The sequence below is a fragment of the Canis aureus genome, chromosome 28, assembly GCF_053574225.1.
Source record: "Canis aureus isolate CA01 chromosome 28, VMU_Caureus_v.1.0, whole genome shotgun sequence".
Lineage (NCBI taxonomy): Eukaryota > Metazoa > Chordata > Mammalia > Carnivora > Canidae > Canis > Canis aureus.
This window is the reverse complement of record NC_135638.1, coordinates 27,924,226-27,950,419: the sequence shown is the minus strand read 5'-3', so window position 1 is coordinate 27,950,419 and position 26,194 is coordinate 27,924,226. Positions and strand designations below refer to the sequence as shown.

Sequence of the window (26,194 nt, the reverse complement as noted above, 5' to 3'; positions counted from 1 at the left end):
AGAAAAAAATCATGAACACATGAAGAACAGCATTTGTTGCATATTGGTAACCATTCTAATCTATTTATAAAATATGCTATGCAGCATTGTTTTCTAAACAGAGAAAAGTGGGTCTTTGGCTTGTCTTTTCCATCAGACTTTAAATGATAAGAACATGGTCTGCAGCAAGCCCAGAAGTTACAATAATGAACGCTACAGCTAAGCACTTGTGCTTTGCAGTTCAATTTTCACATTGGCCAGGACCCACTCAAGGATTTAGTGATTATTCATTGTGACCAATAAATTCAGTAAATTTCAATAAAATCTGGTTGTCCATGTTCAGTAAGTGCAATGCCATCACCACAAACAACAGGACAAACCAGTGTCTCATCACACTAATATTGTGAGATCATGCAGCTGTTCACAGCCCATTGATCTCTCCTTTCCCCTATAAATTATGCAGGTAGATGTTTCTTCTTATAGATTTGCTGGAAGCAAATTTAAAATTACTGTTTGGTTATTTTTAACCAAAGTGATGTTGTTAAAAATGGAATGCCATAAACACTGGACAAGCTAGATTCTAAGCATGTGCTTCTTACTTGACTGACTGGAACTGGATAGTCCTGCCTCTGACCCATGGAGAGAAGCCAATGAAAGGGACCCTGAAGCTTATGATATGATGACAATAAAGTGATTAGGATTTAGGGGTCCCGATTCTGACAGCTCCAACAATTAAAGAGACGCACTTTCATAGTTTTGACATTCCAGAAAAAATTGTAGTCAGAAAATCCCTCAGCCAATTATTCATTGAGACGTTCAAGCATGTGAAACCATTGCTCTTCCCAGGTCTAGCAAACAATGAGCAACAGTCAATAATGGGCAGTAGAGTAGGTCTAGATCTGGTCACTGAAATATGAACTGGCAGTAAGTTTTGGGCATAGGAGAGCAGAAAGAATTTGCAATCCCAAAGAGCAAATTGAGGAAGAAAAAAACATTCCCATTTCCCTCTTTTTCATCAATCAGGTTATTTACATCATTTGGTTTCAGATTCAAGTCCATTTATCTGGATACAAAAAAAAAAAAAGTGGTAAAAGCAAAAAAGATGAACTATTGTGGTAGAGCTGTTATTTTGTTGTGTTTTTAAATGTCCACTGTCCAAGCTGTATGTTGTTAACTTCTAAGCATCCCTACAGGTAGACTTCACTATCTCTACCTTGTAGATAAGAATGCAGTTAGAGAGGTAGGTGACTGGGAATGCCATTCAGCCAACAAATGGAAAAGCTGAGATTCTAATGTTCACTTGGAAAAATGAACAGGTACAAATAAAACTGAACTTTCTAAAAAGAAGCAGCATGGGAGAAAGGCAATGTCCAGTTTCATTGGCACTTTTAACCACTCTTTAGTCTCTAATATTGGGTTATGAAAAGCGTGTTAAGCTACTCTTTTTGACGCTTGTAATTTATCCTGGATATACCTCTGATTTTTAGCCTTGACTCCTTTCTCTTTCTTATCGATTTAACTGCTTTTCTCCACCTAAGCCCATGGGTTTTGCCAAACTGGAATAGCTTGTCTTTGTTTTGTCTTTCGTTTTAAAGTCTCTATCCAAGATGAGGCTTCTTGAATTAATTGTTGGTTACTCCATGCAATTCAACTAAAAGTAGGAGACACTCTAGATTGGACCCAGAATTCAGGACTTTATAAGTGAGATTGAACAGAATTTGTCTTATTAAGTAATCAAACATATTATAAAGCTACCATAATTGAAAAATTTGACCCTGAGGTAAGAATAGACATTTCAATAGTTCATAATAATTAGACCACATAGATGATACTATTTTTGTAAGAATTTCATGCTTAATGAAATTAACATAATACATCAATATGAATAATAATATTCTATAAAGTATTTAAAAGCTACATACTTACAAGATTGAGGAGAGGATGTATTAAAGATTCTAACCTCATCCTAAAATAAACTCTCTATATATTAAATAATTAAATAGGAAAAAAATATATTATAGAAAAGATTAAGAAGCAGTTGAGATATTATGAAACTGCTGAAAAGTTAATTGCAAACTAAAAATATACGGAAGAAATTAGAAAGTAAAAAAAAATAATAATGCCAATAATTGGCATGCTTTGGTGTTTTTTTGGTCTTATGGACTTTCCTGTGTTACCTCCTTTAATATCCACATCTCTTGTGACAAAAGTAATATTATTATCCTCGTTTGACAGACGAGATAAGAAATGCTAAGAAAGGTTCAGTAATGAGTCCAAAGTTAGCTAGTTAATATCAGAGCCCATAGTAACCTCTGCTGGTTCCAAATCTGTGTACTTCACTACTACACTGTACAGAAATATTTTATATCTTAATGATTTCTGATGTAACAAAGGTAAAGATATCCACTAAAAATATATATTTATACAGCAGAAAAGATGAGGAAAAGGTAGTAGCTTTATTTTGCAAGAAACTTACTTAACAGATTTTTTTTAAAGAGCAAAATATTTTTCATTTATTACATCAACAGATGTAAATATAATCATTACTTCTTTGTGGGCATTGTGAAACTGATATTCCTTACATTGCTATGGGAAACTATTTGGTTATGTTCAAAGTTCATGACTGTGTCCACAATAGATTTCAATTGACATGTGTTAAAAAATGGCACTAAGTTCAGTTTTTTTCATCTCATAACTAAAAAATGTGTAGGGGACAATCAAAAAACAAAAACAAAAACAAAACAGAAAAAAGAAACCAAAAACTACTGCCAGCCAACTGGTGGACGTGAACAGGAAAGATTTTTATGAATTATATATCTGTATAGTTTTAGAATGAAACTCAGTGACTCATTTATAATATTCCACCTCAAAAGAAATAAAGCCTAAGGGAACATGATGAAACCTAGTATCTTTCCTTTTCTGAGATGCTCCCAACCCAACTTCTACTCAAGACACTCGTTTTTCATAGTAATAAAACCTGGCCACCCATCCCTCTACTATTATTTGAGATCAGTGTATTATTGTTGCCTTTCCCTTTTAGAAATGTTCTTCCCACATCTATTCCTGCAAAATGATAGGGTTGAGAGCAGTGGCCAGAGCAGGGTTGCACATTAAGAGGCCTCATCCCAGATGAGTAAGTCACTAGAAGCTGAATAGCAATAGGAGAAGCCCGGGTAGTTGGGCATCCCTGAGACTATAGTTTCTCATAAATTCCATTGCATCAGAGTAAGATATCCAGGTAATGGATATAGGAGAAAATTATACCTCAGTGCTGTAGAATCCACACGATAAATGTGTGCTGATGCTGGAAATTGATCTAGGAGCAGAGTATACCAAGCTGCCCTCTGGCTAACATTATGACAAGGAAATTTAATGAGCACCAAGATGAACACAAAATGGGACTGAGATAAGCACTATGTTGGGATTAATTCCTTCCCACTTAAGAAAGAAAAAAGCATCAAACAACAAATAAACAAACAAAATTAGCAGCCCTTTAAAGAAAAGACACCAAAACAAGGGAGCAGTCATATCATCTCAAAAGCCTCTCTGGACTAAAGGACTTAAGTAGGGGACCCAGGTGACAGGAGCAACCAATGTTAAATAACTAGGCATATCTCTTTTCCTGGCTTCTGAAGTTCAGACTGGCTATAACAGGGTTTGCATTTGAGAGCCACATGGTAAAAGAAGTGGAAAAACCTGCCTGGGGAAAGGTATGAGCTAGCTGTGGGTTTCGGTATCCTAAAACAAATGCCTGTTTTTGACATTGTCCATTGTTCCTGTCCACATACCAATCACGAAACCTGCAAGTAGGCATACCCCAGGCAAATAACACAGACCTCAAACTCAGTTCTGCTCCTCTGAGAAAACACAATTTACCTACATTCGTGAAAAAGAAATCCATGGCAGCCACTATATCATCTAACATAACTATTCATGTCCAAATAAATCCGTGTGGACCATCAAGTCTGCGATTGTTCAAGAGGAAGCCAGAATTGCAGGTTTTGATGTGAAATCTCCTGTTTTAGATGTTTGTAATTAGCAAATTAAAAAAAAAATCCATACAACCCCAAAACATCTGTACACTGGATCCAGCATTATAATCTAATTTAATGACTTTTGAAATAGAACAAAAAGACAAGAAAATGGAAAATATGATAGAAATTTAAGAACACATATTAAAGAATATGAATCAAGTTAGAATGCCAATGTGTTACAAATAAGATGAATTCCAGAAAGAAATTATAGTTTATAATTATGTAGGTTGCTATGTGTTTACTAAATAGCTATTAGACAAGAGCTCAAAGAAAAAAAAATCCAACTACTCTCTGATGAAAACAATTCTCAAGATATCAGCTGTACAACAGGATTGAAAAGCAGTCAATTCAAATAGGAAGAAACGTCAAAGGCTTCTAAAGAATATTCTTTTGAGAAGAAAATGGATTTTATTAAAAAAAGTTTATGGAAAAGAAGTGGGAAGATCTCCATAAGATAGTGAAGAAAGCATATATTTCTTCTGTCAATTAAAAAAAAAAAAGTAAATTAGAAATGCCAGGAAGAAAAGTTGTTCAGTAAGGTCATAATGCAAATAAGAAGTGAATGAACGTGTAGCAAAACAGTGAGCAATTGGTGATCAGAAATAAAAGGATTCCACTTGAATCTGATGCTTGGAATACATTCCTTCTCTAGCAGCAAAGATATAAAAACATGGAATCACATTCCTTCTATACAGGCCCAGCAGGTGCCTTGATCTGTGCAAAAATAATATTTATATAATTATATTGGTCTATAAAATAAGATAGAAAACTTTTAAACATCATTTAACACCATGAATGAAATAATTTAGAAACAGCAAAAAATAATTACATAACTAACAATCAGGATAGTTTTGGTGGATTGAAAGAGTATATTTATACTTTGAAGTTGAAAAGGTGAGACATAGAGTTAAAATAATATTATTTAAAATTATGGTGGTGGCCCCCAGAGAAACTGAAAACACAAAAGTGATTGAGATTGATGGTTTTGGAAGGGGACATTGGAGGTATAGGATTGAAGCTTTTCTTTTCACTTATACCTTGTGAATTCTGTTTTCATAGTGCACATGTTTTACTTTTATGATAAAAATATTTTTTTAAAAGATAAGTTAACCACTCAGAGAATTTTAAATGAAATATATAGTTTGCAAATCTCAGGAAAGATAAAGGGAACTGGTATTTTAAGGAGCGACTTTCCCTATCACATATTAGTATTCCCCAAAATATGAAATGATATTAGATAATACAACACAAATTTCATTAAACTAACAAGACAAAAGATCAATGTGTAGTATAACCCAATTTTGTATAAGATATTTAGAAACATGTATAACTTAATATTATAAAAATGTTAATTTTGAAACATCTATAATCTCTAAAGCAATTTCTAAAAAATCTCCTTACAAAATTCAAACTATAGAAAAAAAGCTATGTTCATGAAAATATATACTGCATCCTTATTTAAAATAGCAAATCATTGAAGCATCCTATATTTATAGTATAGGGAAATAGATAAATTATGTTAAAATTCTCTAAGCTACCGAGGAGGAATAGAGCTAAGGAAGGGCCCAAAGGTAAAAGACAGATAAAATCTTCCTCAGAAAGCAGATTTGATGGTGCCCTCTGGGTGGGGCTGATGCTCGAATACTAACTCTTGGAGATACCACCTCTAATTGCTAGAAATCTACAGTTCTCTGAGATGCCCTATGCCCAGGGGTATGTTGGTGAAAAGTTTAACAATTGGCTCTCTGGGGAGAAAAATTCTGATTTCCAGGATGTGTATACTCCCATCATGGCTGATTTTAAGCTATCAACTTGATGTCACTAAATGCAAGGTAGCACAGAATTTTACAGTGCTTCCATCATAAACACAAGAGAATAGGTAATAGTAAAAATGTAATGAAATGAAAAAGAAGTAATGAGTTTTGAATATGCTTTAGCTTTCTTTTTAATAAAATTAATTTAATTTAAACCAATTAATATAATTTATTTAAGTTTATATCAGTTTTCATAATAGCCCTGTTTAACAATTAGCTCACAAAACTCCTGAAAAATTAACAATTACTATGAAGCCATATGAATGGGCTTCCAAGGCCTCTTCACTTATTCCTAGCTTCCGCCTCTGGGAAGTTCAAACCTATATTGTGCCAGGCCCTGTTTTTATTGGGAGAAGGTTCCTTTTTAAAAGCCAACTAATTCATTCTTTAACTGTGGCAAAAATTCAGATGACAGAAATTTTACCACCTTAGCCATTTTTAGATGCATGATTCGATGACAATAAAAACATCCACATTGTTATGCAACCATCACCACCATCCATCTATAGAATTATTTTCATTTTGCAAAACTGAAACTCTATACCCATTAAACAGGATTCCACATCCTTTTTCCTGCAGTCCCTGGCAATCACCATTCTACTTTCTGTCTATATAAATGTTAGTACTATGAGTATTTCATATAAATGAAATCATAGTATTTATCCTCTTGTGATTAGCTTATTTCACTTAGTATAATGTCCTCAGAGTTCGCCCATGTTCTAGAATGGGGAAGTGTTCCTTTTAAGATAATCAATGATCCTGCCAGCCAGAAGATTCCTGTTGGTGGATTTTCTAGTGAGGGTCAGATACTAGCCACGACTGAAAACCCATGTGGTAGACCTTCCAAATTCCTCTTGTTCAGCTTAGGGTTTCCCTCAAAGAAATCCTACATTGCCTAATCTTCATGGAATAAACACTTAGTCTGCTATCATATAGTCTAGAAGTGGTTTAAGAATAAACTTGTTCTAATCAGTTTGGAGCTGGGTTTGCTATCAGAATCTGTGAGCCTTTGAGCACCTACTCTTCTCACTTCTGAACCTCAATCCAAACTTGAATCAAAAAGAGCCCAATTTTAACACTTCTCATACACTCGGATGATTCTTACATCTTTATCTCTGAGCTCTAATCCAATATTCAATACCTATCACACACACAGTAATATCAGACCTACTCCCTTCTTCCCCATGTAGTTCTCAAGCTTCTTCTATGTGAGCACATCCAGCCACCTTCATAGTTTATACTCTCATCATCTGCAGCTCAATTTGACTGTAGTTCACTACCAGTTTTCCTTTCCTTGGGCTTCTCTTCGACTACTTGCTACATTTCACCAGGGGTGTTATTCACATTTAAAGGTGATTGTGCTACTTTTGGACCTTTTGGTGACTTCATAAGACCTCCTTGTCAAGCTCTGCCTACAACTATGCCTCACCTCTCTTTGCAAGTCCTCTCACACCAGAAACTACATGACTGTAGTGCCCTGCACATGCCATGTGTTCAGTGTCCCTGTTCACACTACCTTTTTGCCTGAAAGTTCAAATTCTCTTCTCCTCCCCGGCATTTCAGCCTAAAGAGCTTATAACTGTCCTTTAAAAATAATTTTTGAAAATAGAGCATGTTGTGACCATTTTTCCAAACAACGATTGGCCATTTTCCTTTTTTTTTTTTTCAAATTGCTTTCTGTTTTTTTTGGGTTTTGGTTTTTTTTGGGGGGATTTATTTATTTATTTTTAGATAGAGGCAGAGAGAGAGAGAGAAAAGGGTGGGGGGAGGTGGGGTAGAAGGAGAGAATAGTTCAAGTAGATGCCACACTGAGTGAGGAGCCTAACACGGGGTTGGACCCCACAATCCATGAGATCATGACAACGGTCAGATGCTTAATCATCTGAGCTACCCCAGTGCCCCTCAAATTACTTTTTAAATAAATCTACCATTTTACCTATGAAATTCTATTGTACTTCCTTGACTATGTACCTATGTTCCTCCAAAGAAAACTATAATCTATTTGAGATCAAGAACTGATTTTATTAATTTTTGTATTCTCAGAGTGTAATGTAGTACCTTGCAAATATTTGTTGTTCAGTCTTTAAAAGGAATAAATGAGGGCGTCTGGGTGGCTCAGTCCATTAAGTGAACAACTCTTGATTTCTACTCAGGTCATGATCACCAGGTCATGAGATCAGCCCCTTGTCTGGCTCTGCATTCAGTGCGGAGTCTACTTGAGATTCTCCATCTCCCTCTCCCTCTCTATTCCTCCCCTGACTTGCACACTCTCTCTCTAAAATAAATAAATAAAATCTTTTAAAAAAAAGGAATAAGTGAATAAAACCATAAATAAAATATTATAAAACTATTCATATAGATTTTATGGTATGAGATATAAAAACTATTAATAAAGCAAGACACAAAATTATATATATTATGAATATAACTTTATGAAACATATGTACTTAGGATAAAAACTGAAAGAGGATATACACAAATTTGTAAAGCTTTTTCATTAGGATATTAACATTTGAAGTGATTCTCATTCTCTCTCTCTCCACCTCTCCTCTCCTTTCTTTTCCAAATGTCTGTCAAATGTTCAAATTTCTTTTATAACTATATGTATTTATATATAACTATATATATTTATTTTAGAAGACAGATGGTTATATGATTCTCAATGGTATATCTGGTTTTATGTGTATAATTTCTTTCAAAATCACTTGAATACGTAATCCTAAGAAGTGCTTCCTCATGAAGACTGATTGAAAAATGGTCAGGAGTTTGGGCAAAGCTATACTAACTCAATTATACCAGCCTCCAAAGTCAAGTTATTGCTATCTCATCTCTCTCTATGCCATCCCCAAACATTCCAAGAACTATCCAAAACTAATCATCTTTTTTAAAGCTTCCCCTTCCCCAATATTTCCCACTAGTTTTTCCTTAAAATTTTCTTCAGAGCAGTCCCTTATTCTATAATAATGTATTTTCATTGCTTCTATGCAATTCAACAGGTAGCCAATAAGTCAAGTACACATTTGAAAATCATGGTCAAGATGAGACCTAGAGCTTCCTACTTCTACTGATTGTGTATCCCCTGTATTAGACAAAACCTCAAAAAAAAATCTATGGACAAAATTTCTTTCCTTTCCATGAACACAGTGTTGACTGGGAAGCTTGAGAGTTCCAAATTGTGCCCTCTCACTCCCAGGTCGCACACAATTCAAAGACCAGGATATATATAAAGCATTTCTACTCTAGCACATGGAAGTTGCATAGTCAGCAGAGTAACAGTGGTGTAAGTAATGGATGCAGAGTCATATCATATCTTACCTTGGTGATATATAGCAGTAGAAACAGCCACAGCACCAATAAGAGAACAGTGATTAGAAAAATAAAGTTATTGCTCTGTTTTAGTATTTACTTTTTATAGAACGGAAATGGAAAGTCAGAAGAAGCTATTTGGAGCCACATATATGTGAGGCACTATGATTTTTATATGTAGTACTTACTTCATATTAGATTAGTGATGAGTAAACATCAGAACATAAATATGTGAATTTGAATCCTGGCTCTGCCACCGTGTAATTTTGTGACTCTGGACAAATTATGTGATGTCTTTATCCCTTAATTTTATCAACTGTAATCTGGAGATGATATTAACAGACCTACCTGGGAGCATGGTTTTGAGAATTGAGTTAATATGTAAAAAGCCTTAGCACAGAGACTGGCACATATTAAACACTTTCTAAGTACGATTTAAATTTTTTTTATTTCCATTAGTTAACTGTTACATCATTCCTTTGAGTTAGGAATTGCTACCACTATTTTACATCTGAAAAGATCTAAAACTTGTCATGCATTACAATAGTAAAACTCACATCCAACAAACCCAAGTTACAGAGATTTTGCTCATATATCACAAACAATGTTTTTACAGAACAGGAAAAAAAGGCATATTATATTTAAACTTTGACACCTAAAATACCAAGGAACAAAGCTTTTCAAAATAGGAAAATTTTCTGGATAGCTGAATCTTAATAAACACAACATTCTTTTGGTTTTAACTAACATAAAGTTGGTCAAGAGAACATGTACTTAATTTATTTTATTCTTTGTAATTCAGGCTCATTATGATTTCTATCAATTATTGTACAGAGCTATGACAGCCCATGTTATCATGCCCTGAAGAGCTAGTGAGTTCTTTGCTTTTTTAAGATTGTATTTATTTATTTGAGAGAGAGAGAAAAATAAAGAAAGGAGAAACAGGGGGAAGGGCAGAGGGAAAAGGAGAAACAGAAGCAGGGAGCCTGACACAGGGCTCAATCCCAAAGACCCTGAGATCATGACCTGAGCTGAAGGTAGACACTTAAGCAACTGAGCCACCCAGGTGCCCTGAGCTAGTGAGTTCTGTAGAGAAATTTGCTCCTTCACCTAATGGCCCTTGCTTGCGTCCATTCAAGTTCAAGGATCTGTCACTCTATAGTTTTATTGTCTCTTCCTCCGTCCTGGGCTAGAGCCTTCAGAGGCCTCTGCTGGCAGTGTGCCTGCCAACAGCAGCCTCTTTTCGTGCTAATTTTTAATTCTACATGTTCTGTGGAGTTGATAGCAATAGGTATATGACCAGACAGATTATGATTATAAACGTGAAATCAGAATAAGCACAATCCAAGTGAGGCCCGAAGGACAATGTAAGTAAAACCCATCTGCTTTACACGTGGGCATTCTAGCATCTTATTTTGGCTCTGTACAGGTCTTTTGCACACTAACTTGTGCCCATTATGTGTTCAACAGGGTCCGTATTAATGTACCCAGTTAACTCATTCAATTTCAGAACAAGGTTGACTTGGAATATTGAAGTTCCCACATGGAGATTTATATAAAAAATTATTTTGAAACAAGAAGACTTCATAAACCATAGCAGTGGAGTAGAACCTTCTGCACTGTGGTGTTCTGCAAAGTTGTGTGCTGACAAGACATTGAATAAGAAGTTTGTTATTTAGATATATTTGCAGAAATTTTACCTGTGGTTTTTTGCATCCACCATAGGCTCACTGGAAAGCTGAAATAAATATTTCAGACAGCCACTTATAAGGAGATAATCTCATGAAGGATGCTCACTGTAATGCATAGAATGTAATACATACAATAAAATATTATTTTTCTTGCAATGCAATCTAATCCTTAATTAGAAGAGAAATGGTGACCTAATTCCTCTAAACTCTATTTTTAAATATCTTAATGCCAATTTCAATCTATTTAGTCACTGAGGAGATTCTAAAATTTATCAAGTTGTGGAAAATTTGGGACAATGTTTCTTCTCTTTTAACTTCATATTGTTCTTATTTCATCTAATAGCCTTTTCAGATTTTTGTTTATTAATATTCTAGATAGAAGAAAATGTAATATGACATATTGAAATATTAATTACAATAATTAATCTGCATTTGTCTGGTGGTCTCCCCAAATTTGCTTTCAGCCTTGATGACTTTCTTCCATGAATAATTTTCTTTTACACAGAGCTTTTATCATGGCATGGTTCTGTCCCAAAACATTTATGAACCTTAAATTTTTTATGTTTTCATATAAAAACTCCTCCCTGTAATCACTGTTAAGACTTTTTATCAATAAACTTTTACCTCTATAACATATTTAACTTCCTCGTTCCAATATTTTATTAATCTTTCATGCAAAATCTTTAATATTGCCAATTTGCTCACCATTCTGCTTATATTACTTGTTCTTCTCAAATTCTTGCCTTTGCATGTTAATTATTCCCCCACTATAATATATTCTTTCCTTTACTCTGCTAACCCAAATATCTTGTTTTATTTTTATCTACCTGGAAGCCTTCTTGGTGTAGCCACACCTGATTTTTTTTAATGTGCTTATGGATTATTTATATTATTTTTATTTTTAATTTTTTAAAGATTTTATTTATTTACGTGACAGACCGCGAGAGAGCATGAGCAGAGGGAATGGCAGGCAGAGGGAGAGAGAGAAGCAGAGGTGCCAGTTGTGGGACTCCATCCCAGGACCATCAGATCATGACCTGAGTTGAAGGCAGATGCTTAACCCACTGAGCCATCCAGGTGCCCTGGATTATTTACATTATTTATCTCATTGGGTATGTTTCCTTAAAAGTTTTCTTTTGCCTTTTCATGAGTACATGCCCCATCTTTCAAAATAGTGTAAGGAATCTATCATGGATAGGCACCATCTTTTTTCTCATTCATATGTATCTCCTTTGCCTAGATGTAGTCTCTAAATTTTTTTTTTTAGTCTCTAAAATTTACATTCCTGATATTTGTTATTGCTCAACCAATGATAAAAGAATTTTAGAGGAATTGAACATGGTAAAATTTTATAATTTTATAAACTCTTCCATTTGATTGACTATTTCTTAGGTATTTGGCTACAATTCATGAAAGTGAGAGTTGGAACAGGTATTAGAGGTCATCGAGTCTGATCTTATTTTACGAGTAAGGACAGGACTTCTTGGGCTTAGAGACGTTAAGAAGCATATTCTAGATATCATTCCGAGGACTGAGATCTGGTCCTCTGACTCCCAGGATAGGACTCAGGGCTCTGTTACAGGCTGTCACTCTCCTTCAAGTCCTTTGGAGGTGCTAATTTAGCAATCCTTGCAGCAGGCCTGAGATTTGGGTGGAATAAAGAGCCATAGCCCTGTTTCATAGATGTGCCCAAACAAAGAGATGTTAAGTTTTGGGCCAAGGTAGCAGAACAAATCTACAAAGGTGTCAAAATAGAACACGCCTCTATTGTGTTCTACTTCTCAATGTTATCTAGTAAACTACTCTGCCTTTGTGGAACACATTCTATCTTCCCCAGAGGCTAAATAACTCCCTAATGCTAAATTAGTCACTTAGGAGGCACATTAACTCTTCCAGGCCACTGGGGTGTCATTACTTTGAAATCATTTGTTTCTAGGCCATTGGCTACAATGATAGTACACTCCTCTAAATGGTACCCTAGTGGCCCAGAAGACCTAATGCACCTTCCTGAGTGCTAAACTTGCTGCAAAGCTTAGGGATGCTCCTAAAACCCCTTCCCTTCATAGAGCATTTAGACATTTATTAAGCCTTTCTGGCCAAGGCTGGCACCGTATCAGATTGTGTCTTTGGGTTTATTTTTACTTCAAGAGTGTTACTTCTGCTTTCATTTATTCTCCCTCCATCAAGTATCTAATTCATCAAGTATCTCCCTTCACCCAGTATCTAATTCATTCGGGGCCCAGAGTCCTCCTATTGCCTCCAGGTGCTCATTTCGCCATGCTATCAAGACTTGTGATCACTTTTTATGTGTGATCCTTCTTCCATGACAAAATATATCAAAATTCAGTCCCGTTTCCAGAGAGGTCTACACTAGCTAGTTTCTGTTAATGGGTAAAATAACTTACATTAAGGTTTTCATAATGTGAGTTATTTAACAATGGCTTAATTATTAACCATTAAACCATTCCATAAAATCAAGTCATTTAATAATGTTCTTAATAGCTAATGGTGAAATTATGTATTGCCTCTAAGATATGCTTTAAAATCATGGACTTTAAAGAATTGTGTATTTTAATTCATTAGACCAAGGAATACATTAATATTATAAGAGATTCAAAAGGTACAAAAAATTATATAGTAAATCTCCCTCCCTGATCTAATCCTGAGATCAGTTTCCCCCTTTTTAGGGGAACATCTCCTAACGGTTATCCATGTTCATAAATATGTGAACACATGTGTATGTATGTATATATATTGCTTTTTCACAAATGTTAGCTAATTATATACATCATTCTACTTTGATTTTTTTTTTTAAGATTTTATTTATTCATGACAGACACACAGAGAGGGGGGTGGGGGACACAGGCAGAGGGAACAGTCTCTATGCAGGGAGCCTGACATGGGACTCGACCCAGGGTCTCCAGGATCACACCTCGGGCTGAAGGTCATGCTAAACCGCTGTGCCACCGGAGCTGTCCCTACTTTGATTTTTCACTTAAAAAATACAAATTGGGGATAATTCTGTTTTAATATATGCAGAGTAGCAGCATCATTATCTTTTTAACTTGAGTATAGTTGATGCTTAATGTTACAAGAGTTTCAGGTGTATAACATAGTGATTTGACAAGTTTATACATTATGCTATGTTCACCCACAAGTATAACTACCATCTGTCCCGTGACATTGCTATTATAATATCACCAACTGTATTCCCTATGCTCTGCTTTTTATTCTCTTGATTTACTCATTCCATAACTGAAGTCCTCTATCTGCAACTCTCCACTTATTTCACCCAACCTTCACCCTTCCCCTCTGGCAATCATCAGTTTGTTCCCTGCATTTGTAGCTCTGAATCTGCTTTAAAAAAAAAAAAAAAAAAAAAAAAAAAAAAAGGTTTATTTATTTATTTGAGAGAGAGAAAGCATGCAGTGGAGGACAGCAGAGGTAGGGAGAGAGTCTTAAGCAGACTCCTTGCTGAGCATAGAGGCTGATGTGGGGCTCAATATCACAAATTACCATCTAAGCAACACCCAAGAGTCCAACACTTAACTATTTCACCCAGATGCCCCTGATTCTGCTCTTTACTTTATTCATTTTTTCAGATTACATTTGTGAGTGGAATCATATGATGGTGGTCTTTTTCTGCCTGACTTCTGACTTATTTCACTTAGCATAATACCCTCTAGGTTTACCCATATTATTTCAAATGGTACAATCTCATCCTTTTTTATGGCCATGTAATATTCCATTACATATCTATCTATCTATATAGATATATATGATATATAGATATATAGATGATATATAGATCACAGTTTCCTTATCTATTAGTTTATTGATGAACATTTAGATTGCTTCAATGTCTGGACTATTGTAAATAGCTGCACTAAACGTAGGGAAGCATATATTCTTTGAGTTAATGTTTAAATTTTCCCTGGGTGAATACCCAATAGTGGAATTATTGGATAATATGGCATTTCTCTTTTTAATTTTTTTGAGGAATCTCTATACCATTTTCCACAGTGGCTACACCAGTTTCCATTCCCATCACCAATGCACTAGGGTTCTTTTTTCTTCACATCCTCACCAACACTTGTTGTTTCTTGACTTCTTTATTTTAGCCATTCTAGCAGACCTGAGGTAATATCTCATCGTGATTTTTATTTGCATTTCCCTGATTATTAGGATGTTATTATTTTTAACAGATCTGTGTGTTTTCCATTATATGGATGCACCATAAATTATCTAACCCTACTTAGGTCATTTATCTAGTCCCTTACTAAGGGACATTTACAGTACCCCCCCCCAACCTTCTGTTACAAACCAAATACTATATATGTTATCAACCATATATGTATAGCTTTATACATGTGTATATCTGTATAATAATTCCTAGAAGTGGAATTGCTGAAACAAAGGATATATGCATTTTTAATATTGATGAATATGATTAAATAACCATCCACAGAATCTGTAACAATTGACATGACCTCAACAATATATTGTGCTACCATATTTTGGTGTTGGTCAATTTAATAAGTGAAAAATTATCTCCCATTGAAGAGGTTAATACAACTGACTCATGGAGTGAGGATTCACAATTATGACTAATTAACACTAAGTCAATGCTTTTTTGCTCCTGTTAGCCTGGTTATGAAGACAAATTTTGGAAATATGTTTTCTGTAGAACCACCCCCAGTGACAAGAAATGTAGACATGTACTTGGTCTGGCTTGAGAAGTCAGGAGTAAGAGGTAGAGGGGTATGAAGTATTGATAAGCACAAGTATAAAAGAATAACCAACATAGACAACAGGAAGAGAGGAGAAATAAATTTACAGCTGAAATAACACAACGAGAGTTTGAGATACCTATATAAGACTAAAAAAGTGAGTGGTGAGGAGGTGTGATATCAATCATCCCAAGATGGAGCTCTGACTTGGTTCAATAACTATTATTACTTCTTGTCCATCAGTCCTTAGGATTCTTTATTCTCATTCTTGTAATCACATATTTACAGGTTTTGCTTTTGAAACATTTGTGACAGACCTTTTACCCTACACATTTGGCAGGAATTAATAAGGATCAAGTCTTTCTTTCTTCCTTTCTTCCTCCTTCTTTCCTCCCTTCCTTCCTCCCTTCCTTCCTTCCTTCCTTCCTTCCTTCCTTCTTCCTTCCTTCCTTCCTTCCTTCCTTCCTTCCTTCCTTCCTTCCTTCTTCCTTCCTTCCTTCTTTCCTTCCTTCTTTCCTTCCTTCCTTCCTTCCTTCCTTCCTTCCTTCCTTTCCTTCCTTCCTTTTCTTCTTTCTTTCCTTCTTCTTTCTTCTTTTATTTCATTACTGGATTATTATATATGAATCAATGGGACCAGTGATAAGTGAAAACTGTCCCAAAGACTCTACTTTCATTAAAAAAAAAAATTAAATAGGATAAGCCTATCTTTTCCAATAAGAAGAGAAAAAGAATACCCAATCCAACATAATCGTCTTTATAGCCTCATAAACCACAGTACCACCCAAGATGTTAACAAGCTGGCATGTTTTGAGCATCAAAGATAGAGAGGAAACTGTGTTTACATGTTTGGCACAAAAACTAATGAGGAAAGTCAATTGGCCCTTTGTCTTGAGGGTCTGAAGCGCTGAGCTCTAATGTTTGGTTTCTTCGTTGGCACTTGTTCAAGTAATCACTCGTGGCCTGACAAAGCCGTGCTTGTGTTTTATTAGTGGCCATGCTGAACTCTCCCGCTTGGGCTGTGTTGTCTCTCAATAGACTGCTGCAGCAGAGGGCACACTTACTTGAAAACACTAAATCAGAGCATGATGATCTTTGCCCAAGCAGAGAAACCCAGGGAACAACAAAAAATGTTCAGAGTACTGTTCCTTTTGTTTGCAGTGGGAGGGAGGCAAGAGCAGGAGAAAGGTAGAATGGGTGCCGGTGGCTAAGTAATTTGGAAATGGTGGCTGCAAAACCTCATTTATAAAAAAGATCTTTCCCCCTTCTAATCATGGGAGCTACATTAACATCTGAACCCGCCGTAATGCATCACACCGTGCAATCCATGAGGCCCGACTCCAGCCTGCAGTGGCAGGATATGTCAAGGTGACCCCAGAGGTCTTTTCTTTCTGGAATTCTAAGGTGCCATGAAAGAATAATCATGTTACTCTGTGAGGAAGCTGACTCTGTCTTTGAAAATAGAGTCTGGTAGAAAGGAAAAGTTCCAAAGTAGGTCAAAGCACACTGTTTGTAACTTTTCTTATTAGGGTGCCTTTTTGCCTATTCTTCCTATCTTTCTCCCCTCCTTTTTCTTTATTATTATTATTGTTATTATTATTATTTCCATTTAGAGATAGGAATGCTTTGGACTGTCCTGGAATTTTTATATCCACAACTGAACAAGTATCCAAACATTTGGCTGCTATTTTCAAAGTTCTGAACCAGAAACGAGGACTCCAAAATCTGGTTGCAAACAACATTTTTTAAGTGACAGTTTTGGCAGTCTTACCTACAGATCCAGTAAAAATAAAACCCAGAACAGTTTGTTCTTAAACTATTTCTAGTATCAGTACTGTGAAGAAAGTACTGAGCTACACATAATTAAATTTATTTTTTTAAGTGACTGAAATTCTACATGTTCAAAATGAGAATTTGGGATAGGTTAAGATATGTCCCTGCCTTTGCCAAATCCTTGAAGTTCTCTCTGGCTGTCTGCCTCCCATCAGATCTTTTTATGAAGGGTGTAAGTGTACACTCAATGCATTCGCTGCCGCTGAATTAGTCTGAGCGATGCCTACGCTGAGAAAATGAGAAAACACTCAGTGAGAGTTATTTCTTGGGATATCACATGATGAAAAGTTAAAAGTTAGAATATACAGAGTTTATTTGACTAAAGTGTCATCGACCTATCTTTTTAGTAAGCAATATTTTCTTTGCTAATTACATTTTCAATGCTTTTGTTTTCTTTTTTTGTTTTTGTTTTTTGTTTTTTTAAAGAAGAGGATGCTAATCACAGCAATGCTTAGTTTTACAATTCTGTGTCACTTTTTATATAAGCTTCTCAAGCTCTTATTGTTCCTGCCGGAAGGAAAGCATTAATTTTACATGTGGGCAAAGTAATTCCGAATTCCTATGCTTGTTGTTAATAATATTTACTCTTATGTAATGACCATAGTACGCCAGAAACACAAATGACCTGTTGGTGGTAGTAGAATAAGTAAACATGCGGAAGCTTTCTAGAAAATGCAATTCTGTAAGGGGAAATAAAAGAAAAAAATGTTGGTGGGCTCCTGGCCTTTGAAATCCACCTAAGGCGATGATAAGTGTAGTCTGATACCTGAAACCTATAGTCCTAGTCGGTGGAGGAGGCAATGTGTTGAAATAGGATTTGCTTTTATTAATAGGCGGTTCTATTCTTGGCCTTGAGATCAGGAGGGATCTAGGGGAAAGAGATAAGCCTCATGGGTGCCCCATCTCCCTTCCTGCCTGTGCTGCTTCTCCTCCACCCCATCTCTCCTTCTCATCTCCCTGTGCCCTCCCACCCCGCACACACACACCCAATATTGTTTCTTCCCGCAGGCTCTGCTGCAAGAATGTCAGACGTCGCAGCTCACATCTAGAGCTCAGATTGCTATGAACAGGAGCCAGGGGATGAAGGGTAGGAGGAGGAAAAGAGGACTGTGCGGTCCTCAGCTATTTCTCCACGGAGGAGCTGTCCACAGCCAGGGCTCAGGATGGATGTGCTTGTGCTGCGGAGGGGCTGTTTCTGCAGAGCCGCCCCACAGCCCCACAGCCCCACGTAGGGCAGCCGGTGGCTCCGCACAGAGAGGAAGGGAGGGCATCCTGACCCCTTCTCCTCAGCTCCCACTTTCGGGGGATGATTCGCTCAGGATCTATCAACATGAATGCTAAAAGCTCACCACTATTATGATCCTTTACGGAAAGATTTTTTTTTTCCACCATTGTAAAATGTATACATACTCTGCCTAAAAAAACATTTGCAGTTTTAATGCACGCGGGACCTTTTTTTGAAATAACACGAACTAAATAAAATTACTTGCCACCTACAGTGGTATATATACACACATACAATAATCTGGTCTAAATACATCATAATATGTATTATATATATGCTATTGTAACTCGTTCTTTGTGTAAACGAGTTAGGCTTCAGAATTAGCTTAGTCACTAAACATATTCAATGGTTTTAACTCATGAGGGGTCTTCACTCACCAAATGCTGAAGAATCAAGGCCAACCAAATATAATAATAACAAAAATGTATGAACCAATGTGAATTTCACAGTGTGAATCATATCTCATAGAATAAAGATAATGGCTCTGTGCTTCACAGTCCCTCTGTTGGCATGACCACTATGTTATCAGCCTAAGGATTCCCCAGGGATGAGAAAGCTTAAGACTGATCTATTAGAATAGTTAGATGAGGGCAATGGCTTTCAAGAGTGAGTCAGGTGATATGATAATGTATTCACCTGTTTAGAAAATTGGAGAGGTAGAGCAAAGGAGAGGCAGTGGGGAAAGTAAAGGGAGAGGATCTTGGGTAATTTCCTTCTAGAGGTGAAATATTTTCAGAAAATTGTTCAGATTACAAAATGAGAGTTATTTCGAACCAAGCACCCAAATTTGAGTAGCACTGCAAAAATTGACCCTAAATGGTAATGAGAGATGGCATTTTATCATTCCCTGAATATGTTTTCATAATGACATAAAGAAAAAATATTTTTTAAGTAATTTTCTTTAACTGGCTGTTTATCATAGTTATAAGAGAATGAAAGCAGAAATCATGGATATGCAATCAACAAACAGTAGATTGTACGTATCAAAGAAATTCAGACTTAACAAGCCAGTTGTACAGTCTTTTTTCTTTGAAGACTTTTGCTCTTTTGTCTATCACTTTAAAGACACCAAAGTAAATAAAGCACTCAAAATATTAAGTGCTAGTTACACCTAGACTGCAGATGTTCATAGCATCATTTTTTTTGCAGGTAAGATTTGTGCATTAGTTTGTAAAGTAGGATTTTATTAGCATTTAATAATAGCTAATAAATTTTATTCAACACTTGCCAAAATATTAACCAATAATATTTATTTTTTAGTTTGCAAAAACTGCTTAGAAATAGAATTCCGTTACTCTAGCTAAGATAGACTAGAATATCACAGTTAAATATGTTGGCTACCTGGTGCTATTGATACTGGCATTCTGTGAAAGCCTATAGGCTATTTATTTTATCAGTGAAAAACATCTAATTTAAAACATTTAGCAGGGACTGAGTTTTCAAATAACCTCAGCTATTTTAAAATAGTTGCAAAAATAATAAGTTACTGTCCTATAAAAAGTTACGAATTACAATATGTTCCTAATACTAAATTTGACATATTTATGAACTGTCAGTAGCCTCAATAGAAACTCAGAAACTATTACCAGAGATTTTCATTAAAATTTAAAGTCTATAAATAACAAATAATGTCATATTTTACTTTTTAAAATAGAAAAATGATAAAAATATTTATCATTTCCTTTTGATGAATTCTGTCTAAAGTCATCAATATTATTTTATTATGATAACAGTAAATTTCACCATTTCTGTGGTGTTATATTGCTTCCAACTATATTCTGAACTACTACATTTTTCAAGTTAAACTTATTTACAGTTTTTTGGGGGGAGTATGAGGCTACTTTATAATGAGTTACACTTCACCACTTACAAATTATTTTTTAAATTAAGGGATACACTGTACTGGGTATCATCATTTATATATGTTATTTTTTTCAATCAGACAGAAACGTTTGATTGCTAGGCTGGACATGAAGCAGATTTGCTTTGCAAATGGTTTAGGAGTTTTGCCCCTTTGGTATTATAAAAAAAAATGATCATTCCATCTATCAAAAATATATGAAAGCACAAATATTTCTGAAGCTGTTCAAAGAAATAGCTCTTAGAAAATAAAATTATGATTTTAAAGTTGTTGAGTACTTCCCTTAATTTAAGAATTGATGTTCTTAATATAGATCTTCATGACCTGATGCTGTTATCTCTACATGGTACAATTTTTTGACCTTTGGAATTATTCATAAGCCTCAAACACAGTCCTATGTTTTAAGCATGTCTTTGAAGTCTTTGACTAGACTCAATGTTTACAAGGATTCTCTCTGCATGAATTGGGTCATGTTGTTACCATGTCCTCACACGAAAGAAAAATGTAATTATGTATCAACACATACATGATTTATCCCTAGTTCTTCAGAATGAAAAACACAATTTGACTCAGCATTTTAGGAATTGTTGAAATATAGTCATAATTTAATTCGATTTTTCTAGGATGGCTTTTTGCGAGCATCTAATGCCATGTTTCTTTGAAAACATTAAGGCCCTTACTAAAAATCCAAGAGGTCGTTTGGTCATTTCAACTGTGTAAATAGAAGATAGATTTGTTCTGTCTCTAATTTTCAACAATTCCTAGGGTTCTACTGAGTAGTGAGACAATGCAAATGGACCACAGTTCCAAGCCAGGCTTTCCACAGAGAAAATCTGAGTCCAGCAAGTTCGATTAAGCTAGCTAATTTTCAGTCCAACAAGCTAATTTCCAGACAGACTCTTCTGATGTTTTCCCTCTGTTTGTAATTTGCATCATTAAATAGTTCGGTGTTTCAAAGCAGGCACAGTACTAAGGTCACAGGGCTTTGTGTTAAATAGCAACCACCTCGATTTTTCTTTTTTAAAAAAGGAACAGAGAGCAGCTGATCCTGCTGTAGTATGATTTTCTTTCTTTCTTAGTAGGAAGAGGCTGAAGTGTCTTGTGGATCACAGAAATTTTGCTTTGGTTTGGAGAACAGCTTTCCTCCGTGCCTTTGTGCTCCAGAAAGCAGCGTAGGATCACAGGTGGCCTTGATTATCAAGATTTTTTTTTAATGGTGTCCCCCTCCCTTTCCTAGAACAGCAGGACATCTCCCTGACATGAATATCTCATTTTAAGTGGCACAAAATTCAAAAATCTTAAAGAGATATCCAAAACCTAAATTCGAAAACACACACACACACACACACACACACACACACACACACACACCAAATCTACCACTGAACTTCAAAGGGAAAAATTGGTTAACAAACATTACTGGTACTACAAAAGGGTTATACAGGCAGATAAGTAGAGCTATGACCTCTCATGGCCAATTGTTCCTAGAAGGTTTCAAAGGACTGCTTCTCAAATAACATGCCAAATACAGAGAAAGCAGGAAAACACCTCTTCGTTCTTACCTATGCCTCTACAGAATAAAATAATTTCTCTTTGTCTCTCTGGTCACAGGAATATGTACTTTGGCTCATTGGCACCCTGGAGCACTGTTTCTACCCTGCACGCTGACGTTAGTGCTAGTATTAAAAAATCTTCAATCATATAACTCCAAGCCATTCATATTAATGTGCCTGAGTCAAATTACCCTTTCTATTCTGCAGGGGGAAGAAAGACCATAAAATGCTCTCTGAATCCATAAGGACAACTCCGTTGGCACAGATGGGAATTTTGTTCTGAAGTGACAGCACTGCTTTCCTGGAACATGAACTAGTAACTGCAAAGAGTTTCTTTGGAAACACCATATTTTATCATTGACCCATCTTTACCATAGTGCACACTCCTAAACCATTCTATAGCGATGTTCCCCGGAAGTTAAAGATGGCTCAGAAGAAAAACTGTCATCTTTAACAAAGAACTGCACTAGATGTTTGTCGTGGGGGAAGGCCTAATTCAATTTGCAGTGTCTCTGGGTTTCTATTTTGACTCAAGTTGTTTTCAGCACATTCTCTCCACGTTACCAAAAGTTAGAAAGTGTATTTTAAGAAATGCCACCATTTTTTATATTTACTGAGAACAACATGCGCAGGGATTTATTTCCATGAAAATGCAGACTGCACAATTTAGAAACATGTAATGTAGAAGGATCCAACGCGTTTTAGGATACCACTAAAATGTAGGGAAGCTTTTGCCAGACAATAGGAGATCTTAATGTTGTGAAGTATGTACATGAAATTGTCTGTGTCTTTTCACTGACATTAGTTTTTATTGTGTTAGGAAAACTTGAGGATTATAAAGCATTCCACTCTTGAAAGGAATACTTTTTTTTTTTTAAACTATCGTACACTAGTGCCAATCTCTTTCAAGAAGTAATACTGTTCCCTCCTCGCTTGTCCCTCGGCAATTGGCGTCCGGATTAAGTATAATGCTTACCCCTTTTGCATCTTGCTATCTCTGCCTCAGTAGAGTATGATCAGCTTGTGGGCAGGAACTGATTCCTATGTAGCACGGATGCCATGCCTGGCACATTCGCTGAGCCAACTATACATGGAATTAAAGTGTATTTTATTTTTCTGTTCCAAACTGTGTCATGGCATCTCATTACATTTCAGTTATTTTTTTTAAAGATTTTATGTATTTATTCATGAGAGACACAGAAAGAGAAGCAGAGACATAGGCAGAGGCAGAAGCAGCACCCCCCCCCCACCCCCGAGCCCGATGTGGGACTTAATCTCGGGACCCAGGGATCATGACCTGAGCCAAAGGCAGACACTCAACCACTGAGGCACCCAGGTGCCCCATATTTCAGTTATATTGAAGAGTTTTGATTTGTGGGGAGAAAAGCAGGAAACTAGGAAAGGCCACTCCAACAAAGACCAGATGCCATCAAGTTCCATTAGCAGAGCGAGTTTAAAAAAGCAACAGAAACCAACCCTCATCTGCAGGCTATGTATACAAATACTCGGATGCAAACTACCCTATGCTATTTAAAAGGATGGATTCTCCCATGAATTCACTATTCATCCTACCCTAGGGATGTTTGGAAAATAGGAACAGATTCAGTGATCTATCTTACTTGCCTATTTAGGTCCCATGGAAGACTATGAAAATACTTCAATAAAGTAAGTGATGCAAGAAAGGTTCTTTTGAGTGTATTCTGATGTGTGCAAACATGACATATTTAATTAGTATTATATTCCATCTTTTAAAAGACACGCAAGATTTGAGATATGATAATTACTTTTTAACAACTTAAAGCTGCTAAACTTCCAGGGAACCGTAACTGTTACTCAGTGCGGACTGCAGTGCGGATCACACAACCACAAAAACTAGAGCCGGAAACTTCTTTTCTTGGTACCTCTCCACGGAACGCGGCTAAGGAGTGGTGCATCTGTGTCTGAAGTCCATGCGGCTAAAAGCAAAACCGGCGAAACAGCTGCATTAAATAGATCACGGAGTGACTTGCGGTGGGTAACAGATGTGTCACCCAGGACTTTTGTTCATCCATTGCACTTAGGTTGAAGAGAATCACCGGGCTTTTAATTTTGTTCAAGAAAACTAGTCTTCAAAAAAGCAATTTTTTGGCCCCCACTCTATCGGGCAGCACAGAATTTTCAAAGCAGCGCAGTGTTGTAAAAAATGCCCTTTTAATCAGATTACCCTTGGCGAACGTCCCAAACTCAGGCTGAAGTGCAGTGCTTGTAGTTTCTCAACAGCTTACACTAAGCCTGCACCATGGAAATAATCTACTTTTAAAACCCAGGAAACAAATCGACTGCACTAAGGACATAAGTCGCTGTCATTAGGGAGTGATTAGGCTAAACATTTTTATACACTCTCCTAGCCCACTTTCAAATTCTATATCTCTGGCCGGTAGGAGGAAAGGTACTTCAGGTGAGTGTTCCTCGGAACAACCATGCAGAAATCCAAATGAGTAGAATGGTAGGAGAAAGAATGAGAAGGCCCCCTGCTTCAACTTTAACCTGCTGATACCTAAATCGGGCTTCTCTGAACCCAAACCGGAGAGTTTGTCACCTAACACACGCACAAAATATTTTTCTTTTCAGCATAGCTATCTCCAGGCCTCAACATATCGCACGTTCTTTATTTATTTTAGGCTAGCACGTTTCCTGTGTTGCATGCTCGAATTAAAAAAAAAAAAAATCTGTGGGAATTAAGAACAAGACAGTGTTTTTACCATTTAATATTAGACTATTCATTTATCTTTAACAGTGAGTGTTAGATGCGGGGATTGATGACTGACTCATCGTGATGTTATATTGTGGAAGATAATAGGAAGTTACAGCACAGTCCTAAATAGGGCCACCCCTTCCTGTCCCAACACACCCACACACACCTCCCACCCCAGTACACACGGGCCCCCGTGAAGAGCTCTGGGAATAGGACACTTAAAATCCCACATTAGGGATCCCTGGGTGGCGCAGCGGTTTGGCGCCTGCCTTTGGCCCAGGGCGCGATCCTGGAGACCTGGGATCGAGTCCCACGTCGGGCTCCCGGTGCATGGAGCCTGCTTCTCCCTCTGCCTGTGTCTCTGCCTCTCTCTCTCTCTCTCTGTGACTATCATAAATAAATGAAAGTTAAAAAAAAAAAAATCCCACATTATACCTGTGAAATGTTTATACTCTCTAGCGAAACTCTTCACATTGAGTTTCCTGGTTTTAAAGTCACTTCTGAGCCTTTTTCCTTGTTCCTTTTGTTTTCAGTTTGCTTCTGAGAAATAAGAGCGAAAAATCCCAACATGTTGGAAATGTGTAGACAACACTGATTTATTTAATGAAAGAAGCTGAGGATACGTTTTCAGCCAGTGCATATGAGAGGTTTATTTTTGCCCCATGTGACTGAAAAAAGGATTGGATTTAAGAATGGACTATTCTACTGGCCCAAAGCTCTTGTCCGGGCAATGTTTAAGTCCTACTCTGGACATTCTGCTGATAGTTTCATTTCTAATTTATGAAACATTTCATTAATCCTCAATCTGTCAGCTCTTCTTGACAATAGAGGCTGACAGACAAAAGATTAAAATTTATTAAATACTCCACACTTTCCAAGTTTTTGAGACGCTCTGTTCATTTCAGTCCCTATTTTCACCTAATTTCAAATAAACGGCACTTCTCTGAATTCACCCAGGAAGAAGTAGACAACGCAGCACCACAATCTTTAAACACCAAAATACACAACACCGAATCTAAACATGACATACAGAAAAAAAAAAAAAAAAAATCAAAGCACAGCTATCCTTGAGCAGAATTGCTAGCACGCACATTGAAAGCACCTCCTAGCCCAAGTATTGCAAGCATACGTTTTTTTTTTGTATGCTCTTCTTCCTCATCCTCTTGCCTCACCCCCCCCCACTTTTCCAATCTCATAAATAATTCATGAACTGATAAATATGCAATTTCAAAAAGTGCAGACAAGGCAGCACTGCATTAAAAAAAGGGGGGGGGGGGCTTGTGCTTCTCACACACGAGTCCTGTGCTGCACTTTACGGACGGCAGACCCGCCGGCGTTCAAGCCCTGCGTTGTGCACATGCCGGGACAGCGACTGCC

General features: G+C 36.6%; 1 long non-coding RNA gene across 11 annotated transcripts in view; it reads right to left on the bottom strand.

Moving 5' to 3' along the window:
- The window catches only part of LOC144300581 (uncharacterized), a 264,995-nt gene that overhangs the window by 108,549 nt on the left and 130,252 nt on the right, over nucleotides 1-26,194 (bottom strand). The window lies entirely within an intron of this gene.